This window comes from Harpia harpyja, chromosome Z (genome assembly GCF_026419915.1).
Source record: "Harpia harpyja isolate bHarHar1 chromosome Z, bHarHar1 primary haplotype, whole genome shotgun sequence".
Taxonomy (NCBI): domain Eukaryota; kingdom Metazoa; phylum Chordata; class Aves; order Accipitriformes; family Accipitridae; genus Harpia; species Harpia harpyja.
In genome coordinates, this window is record NC_068969.1 from 67,638,647 (window position 1) to 67,658,463 (window position 19,817).

Consider the following 19,817-nt stretch of genomic DNA (forward strand, 5'->3'; position numbering starts at 1 on the left):
GACTAGCAGGAGGTAAGAGCTGGTATTACCAATCTTTGAGAACAGTTGCTTTCAGGAAAATTATTCTCCAAATGGAGGCTGAGGGCCCTGACAACGATGAACTGAAGTGCGACATGTAATTTCATTACTTTGGGCTAAGCTGCCTAAGCTTATTGGTACCTTCAGCAACAGAGCACATTGGCTTGCAGTATTGCGGTTCTGCAGTGGAGGGATGTGAATGAAATGCTGTGAGGTTGCTACAATTTTCTCAAGTGCCATAAAAAAGTGGCCAGTTGGTCATTAGCTGATCACCCCGCAGTTTAAACAGATGACATGCTACTGAGATCTTGAAAATACGCTGGTTAGCACTTAGGGCAGCACTGCCATTAGACGAGCTCTTGCAGAATTACCATGCATATAGGAAATCTGTTTAATTCCCACATGTGTTTGGTTTTCAGACTTACAGGCTCCATGGCAGGGTAGGGGGAAAACCAACAATCAAACCATCATTCCCTTGAGCTCTGTGCTGCATTATTTTACTGTATGCAATCCTTTTTTTTAATGAGGCTACATACACCAGTACAGCATTTCTTATCCTTTCTGATGCTTTGAAAGTAAGAGAGTAAGATGAATAACGATCTTGCACAGTGGGTATGTATATCTGTCTGTATACATTTATATGCGACTTTCATGTCTGTGAATTGTGCTGGACAGATAATCATGAAAACTTGACAGCCTCTCCTTCAAAGCAGTACTGTGAGAAGCAATTACATGCACTTTGAATACCAGCTAGACAAGCTTCCCACACCATAAAACACAGTATCTGGAGGCAAGAGTCACATCCTGCCATCCTTACTCTGTCTTGAAATAAGATTACCTGTACTGTGCTCCAGGAAAGAATCATGCTGCTTATCATTTGCACTAGCTGCAGGAAACCCTGGCTGAAATTCGCTGACCTCTGTGATACAAACAGTGGGACTGAATGATCAACCATCTTTAATCCTTAAAACCTGTGAACAGAAAGAGGGAAATGAGCAGCTCACTGTGATACGTGCTGGTCTGTTATCTATGGCACAAGCCCTAGTACATAAGGCTCTGCGCTTCCTAAACTGCCTCATAAAATCCTGCATTTATAATGGGTGTCAGGACTGGGTGTAACTAAACCAGCATGGAGAGTGGTTTAACAACATGTATAAACAAGACCAAGCAATGCAAATCACAGTTCCTGCAACTCCTTTTGAGCTGTTCTTAGAACAAGGAGTGATGTGCAATAAAGGGTGAGAAATCATGTTGGTTTTCCCCTTCTCTAGCTTTTGCTTCTCATTAATTAATTCATACTGTGAATTAGTTCTGGTTGGTGGATACATTTAGGTGTTTTGTGAGTCTGAGAGCATGTCCTACCTCCATTCAGATTATGAAACAAGCACAACAAACATGCCTATTGACTGGGTATCTGTATTGCATTTGGTCATTTGAGAAATTTGGCCCCATAAAGGTCAAATGGATGTCTGAGGACAGCAGGAAGGTGGAAGTATAGAGGCCCATACATTACACAAGGGTTGTCAGGGGACAGGAGGTGTGGACAGGCTGATTTGGCTCTCCTGTCAATCTACTACTCCATACATTGGTGACAGCAATGTATTTACTTTTTTTTAAATCAAGGAATATACCTGAGCTCAGTCAGATTCAAAGTATCATTAATCAGCGCTCCAAAACTACCTACTACTGCACTACTTACAGTAAGTCACTCACCAGGACTGACTGCAGAACACAGGAAAAACTTTTTGTGTGATTTGTTAATTTAATTTCCTTGGTCTGAAACATCAAAAAAGAGTGTTAATTATGTGGACAAAAATCCTATTCTGATTTTTCAGGATTTTAATACATGTTTTTAAATTGCTATTTGTCTTTTTCCCTAAGCAGATTTCTAGCTAGCCATTAGAAGATCAATCCCTGCTGAAGTCCCAGCTGCACCTGTTTGTCACAAAGCAGCTGGCAACTGGCCAATAATTGTCAGTAAAGCCCAGAAAAGGACAGAGGAGGAATTGGCAAAATTGAGGAAAAAACTGTGAACCTTTTAAATAATGGCATTGTCCTGTGACATTTCCTTCCATGCGAAACCTTGGTGAAGAAGGCTGTCCTTGCAGGGATTTTCACAAATCCTGCTGAGAAGGGAGGGGTCACCCAGGAGGAAGAGGTTGTCCTCCACATCTGTCATTTTTGCCAGAGATGAAGCAATCTGCCCTGAGACTTTTTTCCCTCAGTATCAGGTCAGGATTTTGCTCAGCTTGCTCTGGTGCAGAGCCAAGCTGGCAGCATGCTGCTGATGTCCTGGGAAAAGGGGAGAGGGGCTGTGATGCCCTGAAACCCTGGGAAAAGGGGAGAGGGGTGACGACACCGGGGGCAGGAGGGGTCTCCTTCGCACCTGCAAGGCTCAGCACAGCAGGGCCAGGTTGTCTTGCACCACCCCCTGATCAAATTCAGTTGATGCTCAGAGAGCTGGGAGTAGATGACGGCATCCTACAGAAATTGTTGGCCAGGCTAATGCATGAAGACCATGAAGAGCACGGTCTTTCCCTTCCGAAGACATCAGCAAATGCCATTACAAAGCCCAGAAAAGGGCCTCGTATAATACCACTACTATTTGCCTTCTCCATTTCATTGAAAACAAAATAATTGGGCAAGACTTAGTAAGGCCACAAGACAGTAATGCCCCCCCCAACCAGGACATGGTACTGATAGGCTTAAAATCCCTTGGAAGAGCAGTTAGTTATGCCGTTTTTTTAATCTGTTAAATAATTAGATTGCATGAAGCTTTAATGATACATGGTACAAGTGCATATTATGCCACCAGTCCATTGCATTGAGGTTGGAGGTAATGTAGCTCCTCATCTTGGTCTACTGTATTACTGTGACTCTTTTCCTGACCTCCTACCAATGGTAGTTTACTGCACAAACAGGCAATCCAAGCCTGCTTTTTGGATTTGTATTTAGTCTTTGGAAGATCTATCACAACATTTGTGAAAGTATCCGTTATTCTTGAAAAAACAGCAGGCAACTTAAACCGTTTGGATTTGGGCTTGGCTTATTTTTTTCTTTGCTTCACACAGAGAATCATGAGCAGCTCTCTTGACACTGTTGGCTTTTTCATCGTTCCATACTATCTAGTAATTTCATACTACCAGACTTCCTTGGCTGTTACACATAAAATGATTTCCACGTGACTAACTTGCAGAGAAACAAATGAGGTTGGGCTCTGGACCAGGTAAGGGAGCACCAGCTGGGCAGCCCAGCTCCGCATGCATCTTGCCTCAAAACAATGAGATTTTGTGCGGAAAGAAGGCAGGAGGATCTGTACGAAGTGTGACAGTGACTGGAAGGGACCGATATGATACTGATCCCTAAAATCCATTCAGACTGTCTTTGACTGAGCTGTTTGTTCAGCTGCAAGGTCATAGGAGAAGTGGGCATGGAAAGCAATAAATACCATTTTCTTATCCTTTGTTGTAGAGTCATGTACTTTTTTCCAATAAAGGAGTGTACACAGTAGACATAGACTGAATACACAATGCAAGCAGACTACCGGTGACTCTAAAAAGCATTGCTTTAAAATGGCTGCCCCTAGGCATATCACACAAAAAATCCCAGAAGGTGGAGACTCCAGGCCTGCCCTAACATTGAAGACAGATATAATAACCAGAAACAACAGGCCTTGAAAGCAACTTCAAAACCCCAGGAAGTCTGGGAGTGAATTTTCTTTATTGCTCCTAATTACAGAATATTCCTTATCTTTCTCTTTATCTCAGTGCAAAAATGTATTTTATATGTGAGAAACATATAAATTACAGGCCCAGCTGAGTCATTATATTTTTCTAACATTCTTCAGTGATCTTTATTTCTCCACCTCTTTTTTTCTTTTTCTTGGCTATTTCTTGGTAAAGATGCTTGCTCCCTACTAGACTTTTCTTTCTCTACCTATTTTCATTCCTAAAGCCGAAACAAACAACAGTGATTATCAGCTGATAATGTCCTTCATGATTCCTTTGTTGACATTTTTCTTAGCCTATTTCTTATCTCTGTTATCCTACAATAATTACAAATTTAAAACATTAATCAAATAAAAAGAAAGAGTAAATATTATGTCACCCCTCCTTCTGGGTTAGTCCTGAGGTGGCTATAGCTAAGAGCACCTGATGATTGAATTTAAAAGTCAGGGTGCCTCAGCAACGATATTTAAGGCAGCAGTTCCACTTTTGTCCAGCAAATAAGTGCAAAGGTGCAGTACAGCTCTCCCATGCTCCTTCCTGCATCCTCCTTCATGCCAGCAACAAGAATGCAGCAGCTCTACAGCACGCTGGGTAATGGGACTGGTCCAATTGGAAACCCACTTTTTCAGCCAAGGAGGTTTTCAGCCAGATCAGTTCCCTGATCTGAGCTGCCATACAACCTCCCAGGTGTTAATGCCGGCACGCAAGAGGTTTCGGGAGAAAGCTGCAGAGGGAAGAGAGAACTAGCTGTTTGGGTAACAGACCACTTTAATGTCATATAAAAGGGGTGGAGAATGTTGAACCAAAATCAGAGCTATCAGATTTTACCTAACAGTTTTGCCAGCCTCAGCACAGGTATATTAGTTTCCATGGTCCAGCTGATGGATGGCAATGTGCTAAGTGACCATACTCTGCATCTCTAATGTAATTTGCCATGTAGTTGTGTCACACTGTCATGAAATCACGAGACATAAATGTCAGTGACCAAGAGACTTTTGTTATCTGCTATCTATCATGTTGTATTACGCAGAAGACTACTACGAATTTTGGACACCTCCTTTCTTGCTCTAGAAAAGTTCCCTTGATTTTAAAGTGTTACCAACTCAAAACCAAAAAATCATTATAGAAATTGTTCCCAGACAAATGGTTAATCAAATTACTTCATTTGTAATTGAGGATTTTTTCTAGTGTTAACTAACAAAAATAAAACGTTTCAAAATAAGAAATCCTTCAGGATAAAAGCTTTTGGCTAAGGATGTCTTGATAATTTTAAGCACAAAATAAATATTTAATCACAATAACTGAAACTGTTTCCTTGTAAATGGTTTTGATGTGAACCAATGGAGAATTTCCTGGATTATATAAAAAAAATCCCAACTTGCTCTACAATAAAACTTTTGCTTCCTCTTCTTCTGTGATTTTTTTTTTTTTGTAACTTCTCTGTATGATCCAGCAGTTCTGCAGAAATATGAATAAAGAACTTCTAAGTGGGGCGATGTTTTAGACGGCTAAAAGATATATTTTGCAGATAGCCAGACCGCTCAGTGCACATTAAATGCAGTAACCCTAAGTCTTTGCATTTGTTGTCTTTCTGGGGAGACAGAAAGTTACAGATGTGAATTTTGGTATTGTGCACTTCTACTCACTTAGATTGTTATGCAAGGCATAGAAAAGCTATAAAATGTTCCCAATTTCTGCATGCCTAAAGTGATCTTTTATATCTTTGTAAGTCTCTTGTCAAAGACTATCCTTGGTCCCTTCCACCCTATCTTTTATTTGCCTTTTTGTTATTCTCTGCAACAGAGAGCTGTGTTCCCAAGGGGGTTTTGTTAGTTACAAATTGCTCATATCAGCTTAGAAAATCCCATCCTTTCCTATACTGTGTGTCCTTTTATTTAATGTATAATAGTGAAGCAATTGGATCCTTTGCTTTTGTTCTCTATACGAAATTAACAGAAACCTAATAGGACCAACCAGTGGAAAGGAAAACCTTACTGTAGGGCAGGAGAGAAATGTCCCTGTAACATCACACTGGGAAATCATGACCTGGTTTAGCTTCAGCAAAGGGGTTGTTATTAGGGCAACTTAGTTCAAGCAGCAAGTTACATCAGGTTTTTGCATTCTTTTGGAGTGAGAAGGTCAAGGGATGCCAGCACAAAAAAACACTGAAAAAAACAGAAGAGGGCACACAAGGAGAGGAGTCTGCTTCACCTTTTATTCATGGTGTATTTCCATTGCTGACTTCTCATTTTGCATGTTCGTGGTTGTCTGAGTGTTGACGGGAATTAATTGGCTTGTGCATTAGTTGAGGCAGATGCCCAGTACAAGAACGGCGGCAAGTACGAGATATATTTTTCAAAGTTTATCTTTTCTTATTAAGGTTCGGACTTGGAGTCTACAGGTTTTAGCTGGGTAATTCAGCTGAAGGTACAGGCATTGGTACAAGTCAAAGAATCTCACCAGCCTTGTGACCCTCTCTGAGTAAACCGGCATGTGTGGAAAGAAATTGGATTAAGATGCTATGCTGAATGATAAAAAGGCAAACTCTTCACTCACTACATAAAGGACACGGGTCTGTGGCTATTAACTCTTACAATCAAGTTTGTCACCAGATAAATTCCTTATAATTCCATTTCTTAATTTGTATTTGTGAAGTGTGATGTGAAATTACTAGTCTACAAACACTAGTCTACAAAAATATGAAAAAGTCATAAGGTATTGTAATAGTGCAGGCAATAAAAATGTAGGGTTCATATAGGAAGACTGCAAGCTTAGTATAAAGTTTACAAATGTCTCGATCCATTACTGTCAAACCCTATATTTGCTTTTCCTGTGTTAACAACAGAATGGCTTTGTTACCTTTCTGGTTTCATACTTGCCCCACATCAGTAGTTCGATATTGACTTGCGTGAAAAACATGTAATCAGAAATAATTCCTGTGATTGGTGATGACTCCATTTAAAAATTTTCATTAACTTTGATCTTTTTGGCAATGTAATTGCATTTTCAAAGGAGATGAAAAACAATATATTGCGTTTTAGTTTCTTCATTATTCTTCATGTACTACATTATTAATGTTGCCTCATTGACCTTGTCCCTTGAGGCAGGCACTGCTGACACCTTTATTATTTTTCTCATTAATAAACATGTTGTGCCTCCTCCGCTAGCCCACGCACTTCTACTATGTAGAGTGGATAAAATGTCTTTTATCATTCGTCATCCAATGACTGTTGATCCTATGTCTTTCCATGTCAGCTTGCTATGAAAAGACCACTTGAGTGGTTAGATTCTTCATTTTGTACCCATGCATGTAACTTTGCTGTTTGAATAAGAATTATAGGCTCCAAGTTTGGACACTAATAAGTGAAAATTATTAACACAAAATATTTGTTTGAGTTGTTGCTATTTTGTCTAGGGGCAAAGCATGTCAGTAATGTAATTTACTAGTGAGTTCTCATTGTAAAATACGAATGCTTACACGGAACCAGAATGAGGGGAATTCCTACCACTTTTGCCATCCTTCCCTAAATTCACCCTGTCCCTCATTCCTTTAGCAAAGTTCTTAGCAGGCTTTGCAGTGAGATTTAATGGAGACTGGACAACAGATAACTCTTTTGTCCATTGGTTGGACACTAACCTACAGTGTAGCTCCAGTAAATCTGTTATTCTGGATTATGAAGTAAAAAGAAAATAAAAGGAAAATATTCTCTGTGGCCTTTATGGGGTTCTTGGCCACTAGAGCCATCAAAAGATGAAAAAGAGACCCTCCTCTCCCATGTCATCCAGCAATGCACTTCTGTGCACTACATAATCTAAATCCAGATGCCTGTGCAGCACCTACTTAGCTCCCTCTCCTTCTGTCTTATACATACAGACACATGGTAAATACAGGGACAGTTCTAAAGTCTTAGAGTGTATCCTCAACATAATTGCCATGTTTATCCATAATGACATAGGAAGTCTTCAGACCAAAAAAAAAACCCCACAGGGTTAGGAGATAACGCCCCTTAACTATTATAATTTAGTTCCATTGCCTCTGTAATTGCAAAAGTGAAGGCAATGCATTTTCTCTGCCTGATGGGGAAGATACAGAACTAAAAGGGCAAGGTTTTATCTGTCTGTAGTTCTGCCGCTGACCTACTGTATAATCTTGCACAAACCACTTTGAGCTGTTGTGTATCATGTTGCTAGCTAGGATAAAGAGTTAATGGTGTTTTCCTACTCTGCAAATAATTTTAGCTCTATGTCAATTTTAGTAGTTTCATAATGTTAATCAACATTAATTTACCGGACAGTGCTTTTAAATGCCTTTTGTGTGCTTATTTTTCTATATTAAGGTTTCCAAAACTGTTTTTATTGTCATGGCTGTAAAATGCATTTAAAATCTGTATTTTTATCATGCTATTTTCTCAAGATTGTTAGTTGAAAAGGGTTTTTTTTTCAGGAATGCTTGTTGTTTTCCTCTAGCACTGATTGAGATGAGTGGCAAATGATCTAAAAAGTCATGCCATCATAGCAATATAGCAACAAAACAGTATAGCTTGAAACTTTGACTTTGGTTAGAATTGTTCACATAGTCACATTCATTCAACACAACTATTTATTCTTTTATCCTCTCATCCATTCATTCTCTCACGTACTCTGCTACTGACCTATTCATTGCATTATATATTGGTCTGCAAACCTCCGGGCACGTTCACTGCCCTTTTCACTGACTTACTAAATACCTACCACCTGTTCACTCACTCACTCTTGGACTGATCTGCCCCCAGCCTCAGACCTGGCTTCCAGGCCAGCTTTGGTGTTCCTCTCATTCCCTACTCTCCTCTGGTATCTTCTACCCTGCAGCTTATTTCTTCCTTAGTTTAATTAAGGAGTTCAGGTTTAAGAGCACAGTCAGTTGTTACAGCTTTAACTTTTTCTTGCTTAATTGCTGCTTTTTTTTTTTCCTGGCACAGATTTGATACAGCTTGCCTAGGCTTTAAATACCCATGTGTATATTCATCCCTCAACATGATTTCTAAACTAGGTATATTATGACTGAAGCAGTCTTTACATATTATTACTTCACAGCATGCATTATGTGTACTTTCAAAGATTATACTTTATTATGCTTATAATGGAGGTTTTTAAAAGTATGTTTCATGCTTATCTTTGGAATACCCATTATGGCGTTGCTGTGGACATGTATTAATAGCTGTTCATTATATGATCTCATTTGCCGCAGCATGTAATATTTGAAAGATGACAATCTTTTTTAGCAAAACAAATTCAGTTATAATTACTGCGAGGACCAGTGTTTTTAGCCCTACACCACTACTTCACATACAATCCACACTAATGTTACATACCTTTGGAAAACCTCCCAAATTTGTGTCCATCACGTCTCGGAGGCCATTTGTTTTTAAATCCTGTGAAAGATCTTACTTATAACGGGAACTGATAGGAATTTTCAGTGGTGCAATTTATGCTACCTGCTACATGTTCCCAACACTTATTGTTAGGGCATTTCCTTTTTTCTCAACAAATATCTGTTGGTGATGACGCATTTTACTTTGAAAGAAGATCCTGAATGTGACTGAGAATCTGGTATTTGACAAGGTCCAAATATCAATTCCTTGTTTTATCTCTGACCTTTCAGTCTGTGATACTCCACAGGTTGTACTGGGAATAGAGATTGAAAACTATGCTGTAAAATGAACAATATAATTCTTAAAGTTTGCAAAATCTAACCTGGGAAGAGACAGCAGAAGTAATGGAACTTTTGGCTTGGTGTTAGCCTTTGTTCCAGTTCCTTTCTGCCACTCGGGGGTTTTGGAAGCTGGTGCAGACCGTAAGCTCCCTGGGGAAACCTGACAAAACCCCTGTGATTTTCCAACTCTATGCTAAGAACTGCCCTAGCCTAGAATTTGTGCAATGCAAAAGAGATTGAAAAAGCACCTTTGTTTCTTCCCTTGGAATATCATTTCACAGCTGTATCCCTCAGGAGATGCTTAAAGTCTTGTCTACGCTAGGAAGGTTTTGCTGGTACATTAATACCAGCAGCCAGTCCCAGAGGAGTTGCAGCTTACTCTTCTGCTGGTATAAACTACAGCAATTATCCAAATAAAATATGATAAGGATTTTTTTATCCTGCTACTGTATTTGCACTAGGGATTCCAGCATGGCTTCAGCATTTGATCCTTTTTCACGCTCCTGGCAGACGCGGGTAAATTGTTGGCAGTGATTCTCCCCCTTCCCTGGAGTCCTGGGCTCCTCCTGCTCCCCGTTGCTGTTGCCTCCCAGACCTGGGTGTGACTACTTGCTTTGCCCTGCCTCCGATCTTATGTTTTGGTGGTGCGTGTGACCCTGTTGGATGTTAATGGTGTGATGGATGCTGGTGGCCCAACGTTAAGCCAGCGAAAGTTAAATCACCACCGTGAAAATGTAATGAGGGGAAGTGGATTCCCCAGTGTTTTCCACACAACAACAAACTGTTCACTGGCTGTGCGCTAATATCCTCCTTCAAACCCTACGGTTTCAAATACCCTGAAATATCAAGGTGGCCAGGTCTTGCCTTTCATGTAAACTTTCTTCTTCTGAGGTTATCATCATGACTCTATGTCTTTAAGAGGCTCTATCTCCTCAATAATTTCATTTTGACAGTATTTCTCAGCTATAGCTAATGGGAATTATAGAGACTAGAAACTGACTGTCGTGTTATTGTAACAATGCATACATATTGTGTAGTGCTGGAATTAGAAGGTCAGCCAGTAAAGCAAATGCCAACATCCGATATTTTGTTCAGCCTTGCTTAAACGATGCCTGTTAACCGACTTGTCGCAATCAAATGACATTGAATATCACCTGTTCCACAGCAATAAAAAGCCCCCATCATCCATGTGTTGGTTCATGTCATTCATCAGAAGAGTCACCACAGGCACGCATGGACATGACGCTAATCAATAACTCATCAGTGACTCAGCAGAAGCATCCTGGCTGAGATCTGTGCCGTCACTGACCTATTTCCTTTTTTGTGCCAAGCTGCTCCTCCTTTAACATTACTAAGCAGTCACCTATGCGGGTCTATGCTTTAAGGTACAGTAATTTCAGTAACGTTTGCTTTCAGTATAAATCATTTGTATTTCCGTGGTGCTGAGAGGCTGCATCCTGGATGCGATTTGCGCTGCGGTCTGCAGCGAGTGGATCCATCCTGCCCGAGACCAGATGGGGCAGGAGCAGGAGCAGGGGAATGGGAATGGGAATGGGACGAGCAGCACTAGGTGCGATGAGGCGAGGCGGCTCTTGCACGGCCCGATTAAATTGCGGGGGCATCGCATCTGCTTTCGGCAGAGATGCCTCAAAACCTTTTCAAGCCACGTAGCCCTAAATCACGAGGGAGGAGCGGATGTGCTGGTAACTTTTTACTAGGGGTGTCCTCGAGTGGGCATCATCAAACTCTTGCCCTCTCCGGCCGGCGCCTCCTGGCATGCTGCCGTCCATGGGGGATGCGCTGGGCTGGGGGGGGGGGGGGGGGGAAGAAATAACAGAATTTATTGAAAAGAGGGCGGCGCAGGCCCCCCCCCGACCCCAGCCGAGCCCCGGCGGTGAGGGGTCAGCCCCCCGCGGGCGAGCGAGGGCCGGGTCCGCCCTCCGGGCGCCGCGCGGCTGCGGCCCCGCTCCGGGCGGGCACCGCGGTCCTGCCCGCCCGCCCCTTGCCGCCATACTGCGGGGCAACCCAAACTTGTTACACAGGGGCACCAACTCCTCCTCCTCCTCCCGCCGCCGCCCTGCCCCCGCCGGCGCGGGGAGGAGGGGGCTGCGCCGGCCCAGCCTACCGCGGGGAAGGCGCCGAGGCGGGCGGGGGCCGGGGCGAGGGGAGCGCCGGCAGACTCCCCGCAGGTAGGAGAGCCCGGCGGGCGGGCTGCGCGCTGCTCGGGGCCGGGGCAGGGAGGGGGGGCGGCGGTGGAGGAGGAGGAGGCGGCGGCGGCGGCGGAGGAGGAGGAGGAGGAGGAGGAGGCGGCGGCGGCGGCGGCGGCGGTGGAGGAGGAGGAGGCGGAGGCAGAGGCAGAAGCGGGGCGGTCGCCGCTGGGGCGAGCGTCTGGCCGTGCCCGCCGTGCCTCCTCCCGCCGAGGTGGGTGCGGGGGCTGCCGGGGCGGCGGGCGGGCTCTCGGGGCGGGGGGGGGGGCAGCAGCAGCGGGGCTCGGGTCTGCGCGGCGGCGAGGGGCCGGGCGAGCGGGCGGTGCCGGCACACCTGCGGAGCGGGGCCTCCCGCCGGCGGGGCCGAGCCCGCCGCCGGCTCTGGGGAGGGGGCGCGGGCGGCGGCGAGGTGGGACGCTGCGCGGGCGCTGGCAGCCCCCGCCGGCGGCGCGGCCGGAGCGGGGCGGAGAGGAGGAGCCTCCCGCAGCAAATGAGCGAGGGCTGGCAGGTTTATAAATGTGCTTTTTCTCCCACCAGCAGCAAGCCCCGCTAACTCCGGCGGCAGCTCCTTCCCTGCCCGCCCGCCTGCTAGCCGCCGCCGACTCCCCCAGGTGCGTCCCGGGGCGGCGGGCCAGTGCCCGGGCCCCCGCTGCCGGGCCCGGCTGCACCTGCCGCGGCGCCGGGGCAGGGCGGGGGCCGGGGGTTCTTCCTGAGGGGGGTGGATACGGATACCAGGCGTTTTCTCCCGGCCGGGAAGCGGCCCGGTCGTCTCCGAGTAGCCAGCGCAGGTTGCCGTTGATGTGCCCGGGCAGCTGAGGGGAGGCTGCTGTCCGCCGCGAACCGCCGTCCCTCGCTGGGCGGGTGGCCGGGCGCTGTACTGGGTGCTTGCCGTTGGGAAGCCGGCTGCGTATGTGCTGAAGAGCTGTTATCCGCTGTTCTATTTTTCAGCCGTCAGGAGAGTTTACATCAGGTCTGCACAGAGATGCAGAGTTTGCAAGGGGTGGGTAAAGTGACATAGGAGTTTCCTGCCTGTTCGTATTTGCCCTCCAGCTAATTATAAGGGGGTGTCTTTACTGCTTCGTGGAGGTGTGGGCTGTTGGCGGTGTTTTCTGTGTCTACGAAGCCACGCAGCATCGGTGTTCAAGGGAGAAGGAGTGAGTGGATGAATGCAGTGTTTGTAACTTCAGTGTTGCGGCTCGTTTCTATTATGTGACTGCCATTAGCAGGGAGGGGAACATGAGCTGGTTCCTGCCCTGGTGTGGGAGGGAACCTGATGCATCCACAGGTTGAAGGGCTTTTTCATGTCTGCTCTCTGGTTTCATGCTGAAACATTTTCCTGCCTTCCTCTTAACCTCCTGTCTTTATTATCACGTACCTCCTGCAAGGAGATGCTTCAGCTGAAAAATGTGAAACATCAACTTTAAGTCTATGCTGCCCAAATATTTCCAGTAGGCTCTGGAAATCAATGCAGTAGTAAAGCTTGGGGGGGTTTTTTGTTTGGTTTTTTGTTTTTTTTTTTTTTTTTAATTAAAATTCCTACAGTAATTAGTGGTAGGCTTTTGACTTCTTTATGACCATCAGGCTCAGAAATAGCTACTGATCTCATACTCTTTTTTGGATACCTATACAGAGGTTTTGTTAGAGAACTGTTTAATGACTTCTTTTATTAGAAGGAGTGCGAGCTTAGGCAGTTATGCAAGTGCATCTAAAGGAAGCTGTGCTGCCTGTGCGGATGGCGTATGCGGAGGCCATGCCGGAGTGGGAGTATCATTTACAAACTGGGTTAGAAAGGGGCATTGTAAGAGAGAGAACCAGTAGCTTGCGTAGTGGGGCGAAACACTGCACATACCATGTTCCTGCTGTGCAGGGACATGTACAAGTACAGCGTGCTGTCTGGGATGAGCAGGCTGTGGATGGGCACTCCTAATTCTTTCAGGTAGCTGAGGTGCAGGCGGCTCTTTTCCACTGAAAGCAAGTGAGTGGCAAGGGAATAGGTTTCTGCAGGTATGTTCAACAAGGAAAAAAAAAAGCTTTGTAAATGTGGAGCTGGATTGACAGATGAAGTCTGAGATTTCTTGGCCTAGAAAGGAGGTAATTCAGCTCCCCCCCGCCCCCCAGCAGTTACTCTGTGTACCCTTTGTGATGGTCAGGGATTGCTACAGAGTCTGCTGACAAAAGCTGCTTGCATACATACCTACCAAAATAGGTCTATATCTGTTTTTGTGTTGGGTTTTTTTTTGTTGTTGTTGTTGTTGTTTGGGTTTTTTTCGAAACAAAAGCTATTGTAGCTGGTGGGGGTGGTGGTAGCTCCTTCCACAGTGAATGAAGCGTTTGATGTAAGTGGATTTCTTTGAAAACTGTAAGACTGATTTCTAGACTTTCCTGGACACTAAGTACAGGTGTGCCTGGAGATTTAGCTTAATGTGCGGTATTGCCTTCTCTTTGCTGGTGTTATGATTCAGTCCCCTCTCCTCCCCCAGTATAAACAGCTATTACATTAAACATTTGATAACCTTTTGTTAACTTGCTCGCATGGATACAGCTGTGCCCTGCCAGAAGTGTGTGGCTTTATACCATTTAGAGGTCCTGCAAGGAGGAGAGGTGGTCTGGATGCTCTGGTGCTTTCCTTGCTGGCCTGCCTCCTGAGCAGCTGAGCTTCAGTGTTACCCACTTCGCCCAGCCTCTTACTGGGGAGGAGCTGGAGACCTCTCGAGAGGATCTGTAATCTGCCCAGGGCCACTTGGCTGGAGTTGGAGACTGCACTGTTCTCACTCTGCTGCAGGCTCGCGTGGTCTCTCCCAGACATCTTAGGAGGTGCATGTTGAGTAAACATTTTGATGTTAAAATATGTTGTCTTACATGTTTTCTTGCAGTGAAGTAAGTGGAGGTCTCTTTCAGTCATGCCAAAATTAATTCTTGATCTGGGCTACTAGCATTAGCTCTAATACTTGCATGTGCCCACCTAGTTTGCAAAAGGTGTTTGGTAAATTGGTAGATGGTTGTGCCTGACTGATTCTAAGGATGACTTTCTGAAGTGGACCTCTTATTTAAATCAGTGGAAATAACAATGACAGAAACGCTCCAAGATTTTATGTTATCTCTGAACTACTCAACGTGTTTTGTTTTAGTTTTTGTTTTCTCCAGGGAAAATGGAATCTCAAGCCACAGTTTTTGCAATAGGGATTTTGTAGATCAGAAGAAAATAAAGTATTTCCCCTGAATGCTCAGGGATGAGGTTATTTATCCCAGTTTTTGCTCTGCAAAGGTAACTTGAAATGAGTAGTGACAGGGGAGGAAAGATGTAATTGCCAAGGTTGACTAACATTTCTTGTAAGCCTTTAGTGTTTCTGAGTGTTGGATCTTGTAAATATTCATGTTACTCAGTGATTTAAATGAGTTGAAAAGTAGTTTCTGAAGGTGCATGACCATGAAAGCGTTATTCATGAATAGACGCTGATCTACTATGCTTCCCACTAAACCGAGGTTTAATTACTTGTAGACATGATTGAGAGAATTTTTCACAATGTTTTACTTTTAGAAAAATGCATGAAACAGTCATGTATTCCAGGTAGCATGTGACAGTAAGGATGGAGACTTAAAGGTGACAACAAAAAGAAGCAAAGCAGGTCATAATTTCCCTGAGTTACCCTTTAAAGGTTCCTTTTTTCACACCCGTATATAAATTACTGTGTTGGAAGTTTAAAATGAGAATTCAGATTTTCATTATTGTGGTAATATTAAACAGTTTTGGGTTGTTCTTTGTTGTGCCTAGTACTCAGCTGGTGTATGCCATGTTTAGTTAGCTGAAGAAAGGTGTGCCCAATTGGGAGGTTGTATAATAAACAAGGAGCTGGGAAGCGCTTTTGGCTGGTTTACTTGATTTTTCTTTCCCTGAAGCTTTCCCCCTTTTCCTGTCTAACTGGTCATTTCTCTGATGATAAAGTAGCATTTTATAAGGTCGTCTTCATCTGGCTTTGCATAGTCCTGTGCTTGAGTGTCTAAGTACATAGGTGGAAGTTTATCAAAAAGAATGAGGAAGGTCCCACTTATTTTACTGGGGGTTTGAGTTTTGGGAAGGTGAAGTGGTTGCAGTGTAGCATACAACTGGAGCATACAGGAGGAGCCTGTGAATGCCAAAAGAATGCTGCTGCAGCTGCCATTTGGAGAGTTAACTCACCTGTGCATTGATGCAGCTGTACAGGTGAGGTGGAAGCTGTTTTAATTGGTTTTCTTCTGATACAAGAGTTTTGTCTTTGTTTCTTGGATCAGTTAATGAAAGGAAAGAAAATGACTTTTTCTGTTCCCACAACTGTTCAGTTACAAGGCAAGAAGTAGCACCTCATATTTCAGGGTAATGTGTGCCATCATCTTGGATGGGGAAGTCACAGGTCTTGCTGTCCAGAACTGGATTGACGAAGTCTTGCATTTAATTGTGTTCTGGCCAAAAAGCTTTTGTAATCTGTCTTTTATCTACCTCTAAAGTTCAGGAATGCAAAGGGCTTCTCAGCTTTCTGGAGGTACTGCTGCAGCCAGCCTTTGCTGTGAGGAAGGTTAGTGCCTGTAGTAAGAAGGGTGTTGTGGTCCACTTCTGCTAACCTAGGGTGTCCAGGGGAGCTGCTGCTCTGTCCCCTCCTGCTCCCTCCCGCACCAAGGTGTGCTGCAGCAAGCTTCTGGGTGCGTGGACATGTTTCTGAAAATGGCAGGAGTAAATAAGAAAAAACTTTTTTTTGGTACTGTTAGTATTTTTTTTTATGATGGGATGGAGGAGAAAAAAAAAAGGGCTTTTTTCAATGAGGAGGCATGCATGTTGTTTGTAGTACTGTGACTCTGAGATTTTTGACGAGTGTTTTTAAAGCACCAAACAGCAGCCTTTACTTCAAGAGTATGTTCTTACAGTGCCTGAGGGGAAGACAGAACAGATGGCAAATTAATAAAAACTTGGGCTATAGATGTGAGCAGATAAGGAATTTTTCTAAGGACTACAAATAAAGTTAACTGAAGCCCATGTATCAAGTTTAGAACAAGTTTGTTGGTAATATAGAAATAATACCCATTTTACTGTCTTTTCCTCCTCTTCCACATATTTCTTTTTCTCTCTGTTCATGTACAGCAGTGAACTCATAATCCACCACGCATTTTCTGCATTGATCCTCTTAAAAAACTAGTATTAGCCTATATATGAGGCAGGCCAAAGAGGATTGAACACTGTGCTGCAAAATTAGTACCTGTTGGCCTCATTGCAAGGACAGGCGGGTTCCTTCTCTCCAAAGAGTGCTTTTGGTGCTGTGGTACAGCGTGGGCTTGAGAGGAGGACGGGTGATGGTGCATTGCGAGGAGCTTGATTTGTGTGTTCCTGTGCGGGGTTGTGCGTGCCGAGCAAACGTCCAGGTGATGGAGCACTGATAGAAAAGTGAGTAGGGAATGTATGGCGTTAGCAGACTGGGAAATTGTGACGTCCTTAGTGCATCTGATTACTCAACAGAGCTGGGAGACGGAAGAGGGTATGCAAAGCAGGGGAAAGTTTATGGAGGCGGGCATTTCTGCAGGGAAAGCAGGCAGGGGAGTAGAAACTTCTGCACACCTTGTTAGTTCTTTGCTGGTATGCAACAGAGAGACCAACTGGTGTCTGGAAGCTAAAGCAGGTCTGACACGACCGCAGTGAGGTGAGACAGAGCGGGGAGGCTGCTGTTCCAGTGTGCTTGAATATGGCCTGCCAGGTCTGGACAGATTTGCATGCGCTGCAAATGGGAGAGCTGGAGGAAAAGAGGGAAAAATGCATGAAACGTGATTATAGTTCTTGCTTTGTTCAAGAGTAGTTTTCAAGGGCAGGCTTTAACCATGTTTCTGCTGAGTTTTTCCTCCTTCCCCCAATATAAAGGAGGTATTCTTCTTGCCCCAGATAATTGGTTTTTATATGTATATGCTCAGTTGTGCTTGATTTTTTTTTTTTTAATAAACAAATGATACTCTATGAACTTTGTCATTGTATATACAAAGAGAGGCATAGAAAAGTGGAGGCTTTTTTTTTTTTTAAAAGAATGTTTTTGTTCTCATTTCCACTGAAACAGATAATGTGTTATGGTTGGTTGTTACTGGAAAAACAATGCAGCATGTAGGGAAGAGACCTAGAAATGTGAAAGTTCTTGGATTTGTATTCGAATTCTCTTTCAGTGTAAATTTGATGCATTCTGGGGACAACGGAACAATATAGACTTTTTTTTTTAAAAACAAGGTGCGCTATGAATTTGTGTCTTAAATCAGGTCACTGAGGTTGTGCTTGGCTTTGCTTAGGTTTGTTGTAGTTAAACTTCCAAGTTTGAAATGCTTCAGAAGGAGCTAGCTGTCTTTTGCATTGTTTAGCATAAAATAGGCTGGTCAGAGTTTGTGTGAGGACACATTAAATTTGGTAAATTTTGAATTGTAAAATGCATTATTGTACCTTCCTGGTTTGCAAGTCACATCTTGTGACAGTAGCAAAGAATAAACAGGCTATGCCTTGTGGTGTTTGGGACTGTCATATGTGCGTGGGTAGCACTGGTTTGTTTGCCAGAGTTATAGTAACTTGTAAGAATGTATATAGATATATTTTAGACATAGCCTTCTCTGTGCTTTTACCTCATCCAGTAATGCTTGAATTTATTCAGAAGACATTTATTAAATCACATTTAAGAAATAAAATCCCAATTGTTAATGCAAGCAGAACGCTTGCCTGTTCAGTGAAACCAGATGTCTGAAGATTCCTCTTGCTCACTCGAGGATATAAGGAAGACAGAGTTTGTGGGAAGAGGCTATACTGTTCATTGGACCAACTGATATATTTGGGAAAGCGATGGGAATATAGACAGGCTTTTGGACATCAGTCTTTTCCCAATCTATTAAAATATTTATCATCCTTCTCTGTAAGCCCTATCTTGGATGTTCTTGCTAGGCTGTGTAATCCTTGCCAGACATTGTAGCGTGGGCCGTGAGATATTTCTTTGTGTAAATTTGTACTTAATTTGAGTATGATAAGAATTGTCTGCAAAGCATTTGAAAACAGAGGAGCATTCTGCACACAGTAGTTAAAATAATCAGGGCCCTGACCTTGCTAGCAGCTTTCTGTGGAGGGAGCGTAGCTGAGGTTGGGGGTATGCATGCAGAGTTTTACCTGTAGGACAGGGGCCCTGCGCAAACACACTGTCCTGACCTCTCAAAAAACCTCAAACAAAATAAATTGCAGTAGTAACAGGGCCGTAATACTTTAGTTGGTCATTTTGTATATAAAAGTCTGCTGGAGCAATGCTGTGCTCAAAGCTTTTTTTTTTTGCTCTTCCACATCTGTTGTTTCTTTTAACAAAAAGCGTGTAAAACGGCCAGAGGCAAGAAATTATGCATTCCTGTTTCCACTCAGCAATTGCATAATTACTAAGGATTTGCTAGAGATGCATTTTTATGCGCACACAGGTCCCCTTCCGTGTTTGGCTGTAGATGTACCCTACCTGAAGGTCCATTTGTCAGAAAATTAGTCATCCATCAGAACTGTAGTTGTAAAGAAAATAACTTTGATAGAACTAATATCCCCCCCGGACCCCACCAAGAACCCAAAACAAAACAAAAAAAACCCCAACCCTGCAAAGCCACTAAGAAGTATCTGTCTTTTGCTAAGGAGTAAGGGTTAATTCCCCCCCCGTTAAAATCTAGTGTTACTTAGATGAGAGAATGGCTGCCTCTTCTTGAAATTATTGGGATTGTTAAAAATCTGCAGTTACATGTTCAGATGCTTGGCCTTATTGAAGTAAGCTTACTATTCAATTGAATCTGACTAGGTTTTTACTCAGTACCAGTGAAATTGATAAACTGCCTTGAAAGGTCATCCTGATTATCTGCTAGGTAAGTGAGACATAGAATGGCCTTTTCATTTCACTTTTGCACAGGAATTAGTTGTGAGGGATTATATGATAAATATGTAAGATGGACCTTTTCATAGACTTAAGAGCTTTCCTCTCTGTGCAATTCTATCTCCCCAAAGAATCTAAAAAAACCCCAAACCAACCGATATGTGTACATTCACAGCATATTAATTGTTTAAAATATTTGACTAGCTATTTTCAGTGAGGGTGGATACTACTGAAATAGTTTTGTCTTCAAATATGCAAATAAGTAATTCTAAGTGTATCTTGAATCTCATATTTT

General features: G+C 43.5%; 1 protein-coding gene across 7 annotated transcripts in view; it reads left to right on the forward strand.

Annotated features, from left to right (window-relative positions):
• The first annotated feature begins 11,507 nt into the window (after nt 1-11,507).
• The window catches only part of SEMA4D (semaphorin 4D), a 99,570-nt gene continuing 91,260 nt past the window's right edge, over nt 11,508-19,817 (forward strand). For 4 of the 7 annotated variants that reach the window (XM_052778873.1, XM_052778874.1, XM_052778875.1 and 1 more), the window contains exon 1: nt 11,747-11,859. The gene's annotated coding sequence lies outside the window, so the exon portion shown is untranslated. Of the gene's footprint in view, nt 11,628-11,746; nt 11,860-16,877; nt 17,056-17,136; nt 17,309-19,817 lie in introns of those variants that run through there. The other 3 variants (XM_052778872.1, XM_052778870.1, XM_052778871.1) reach the window with 3 other exon arrangements.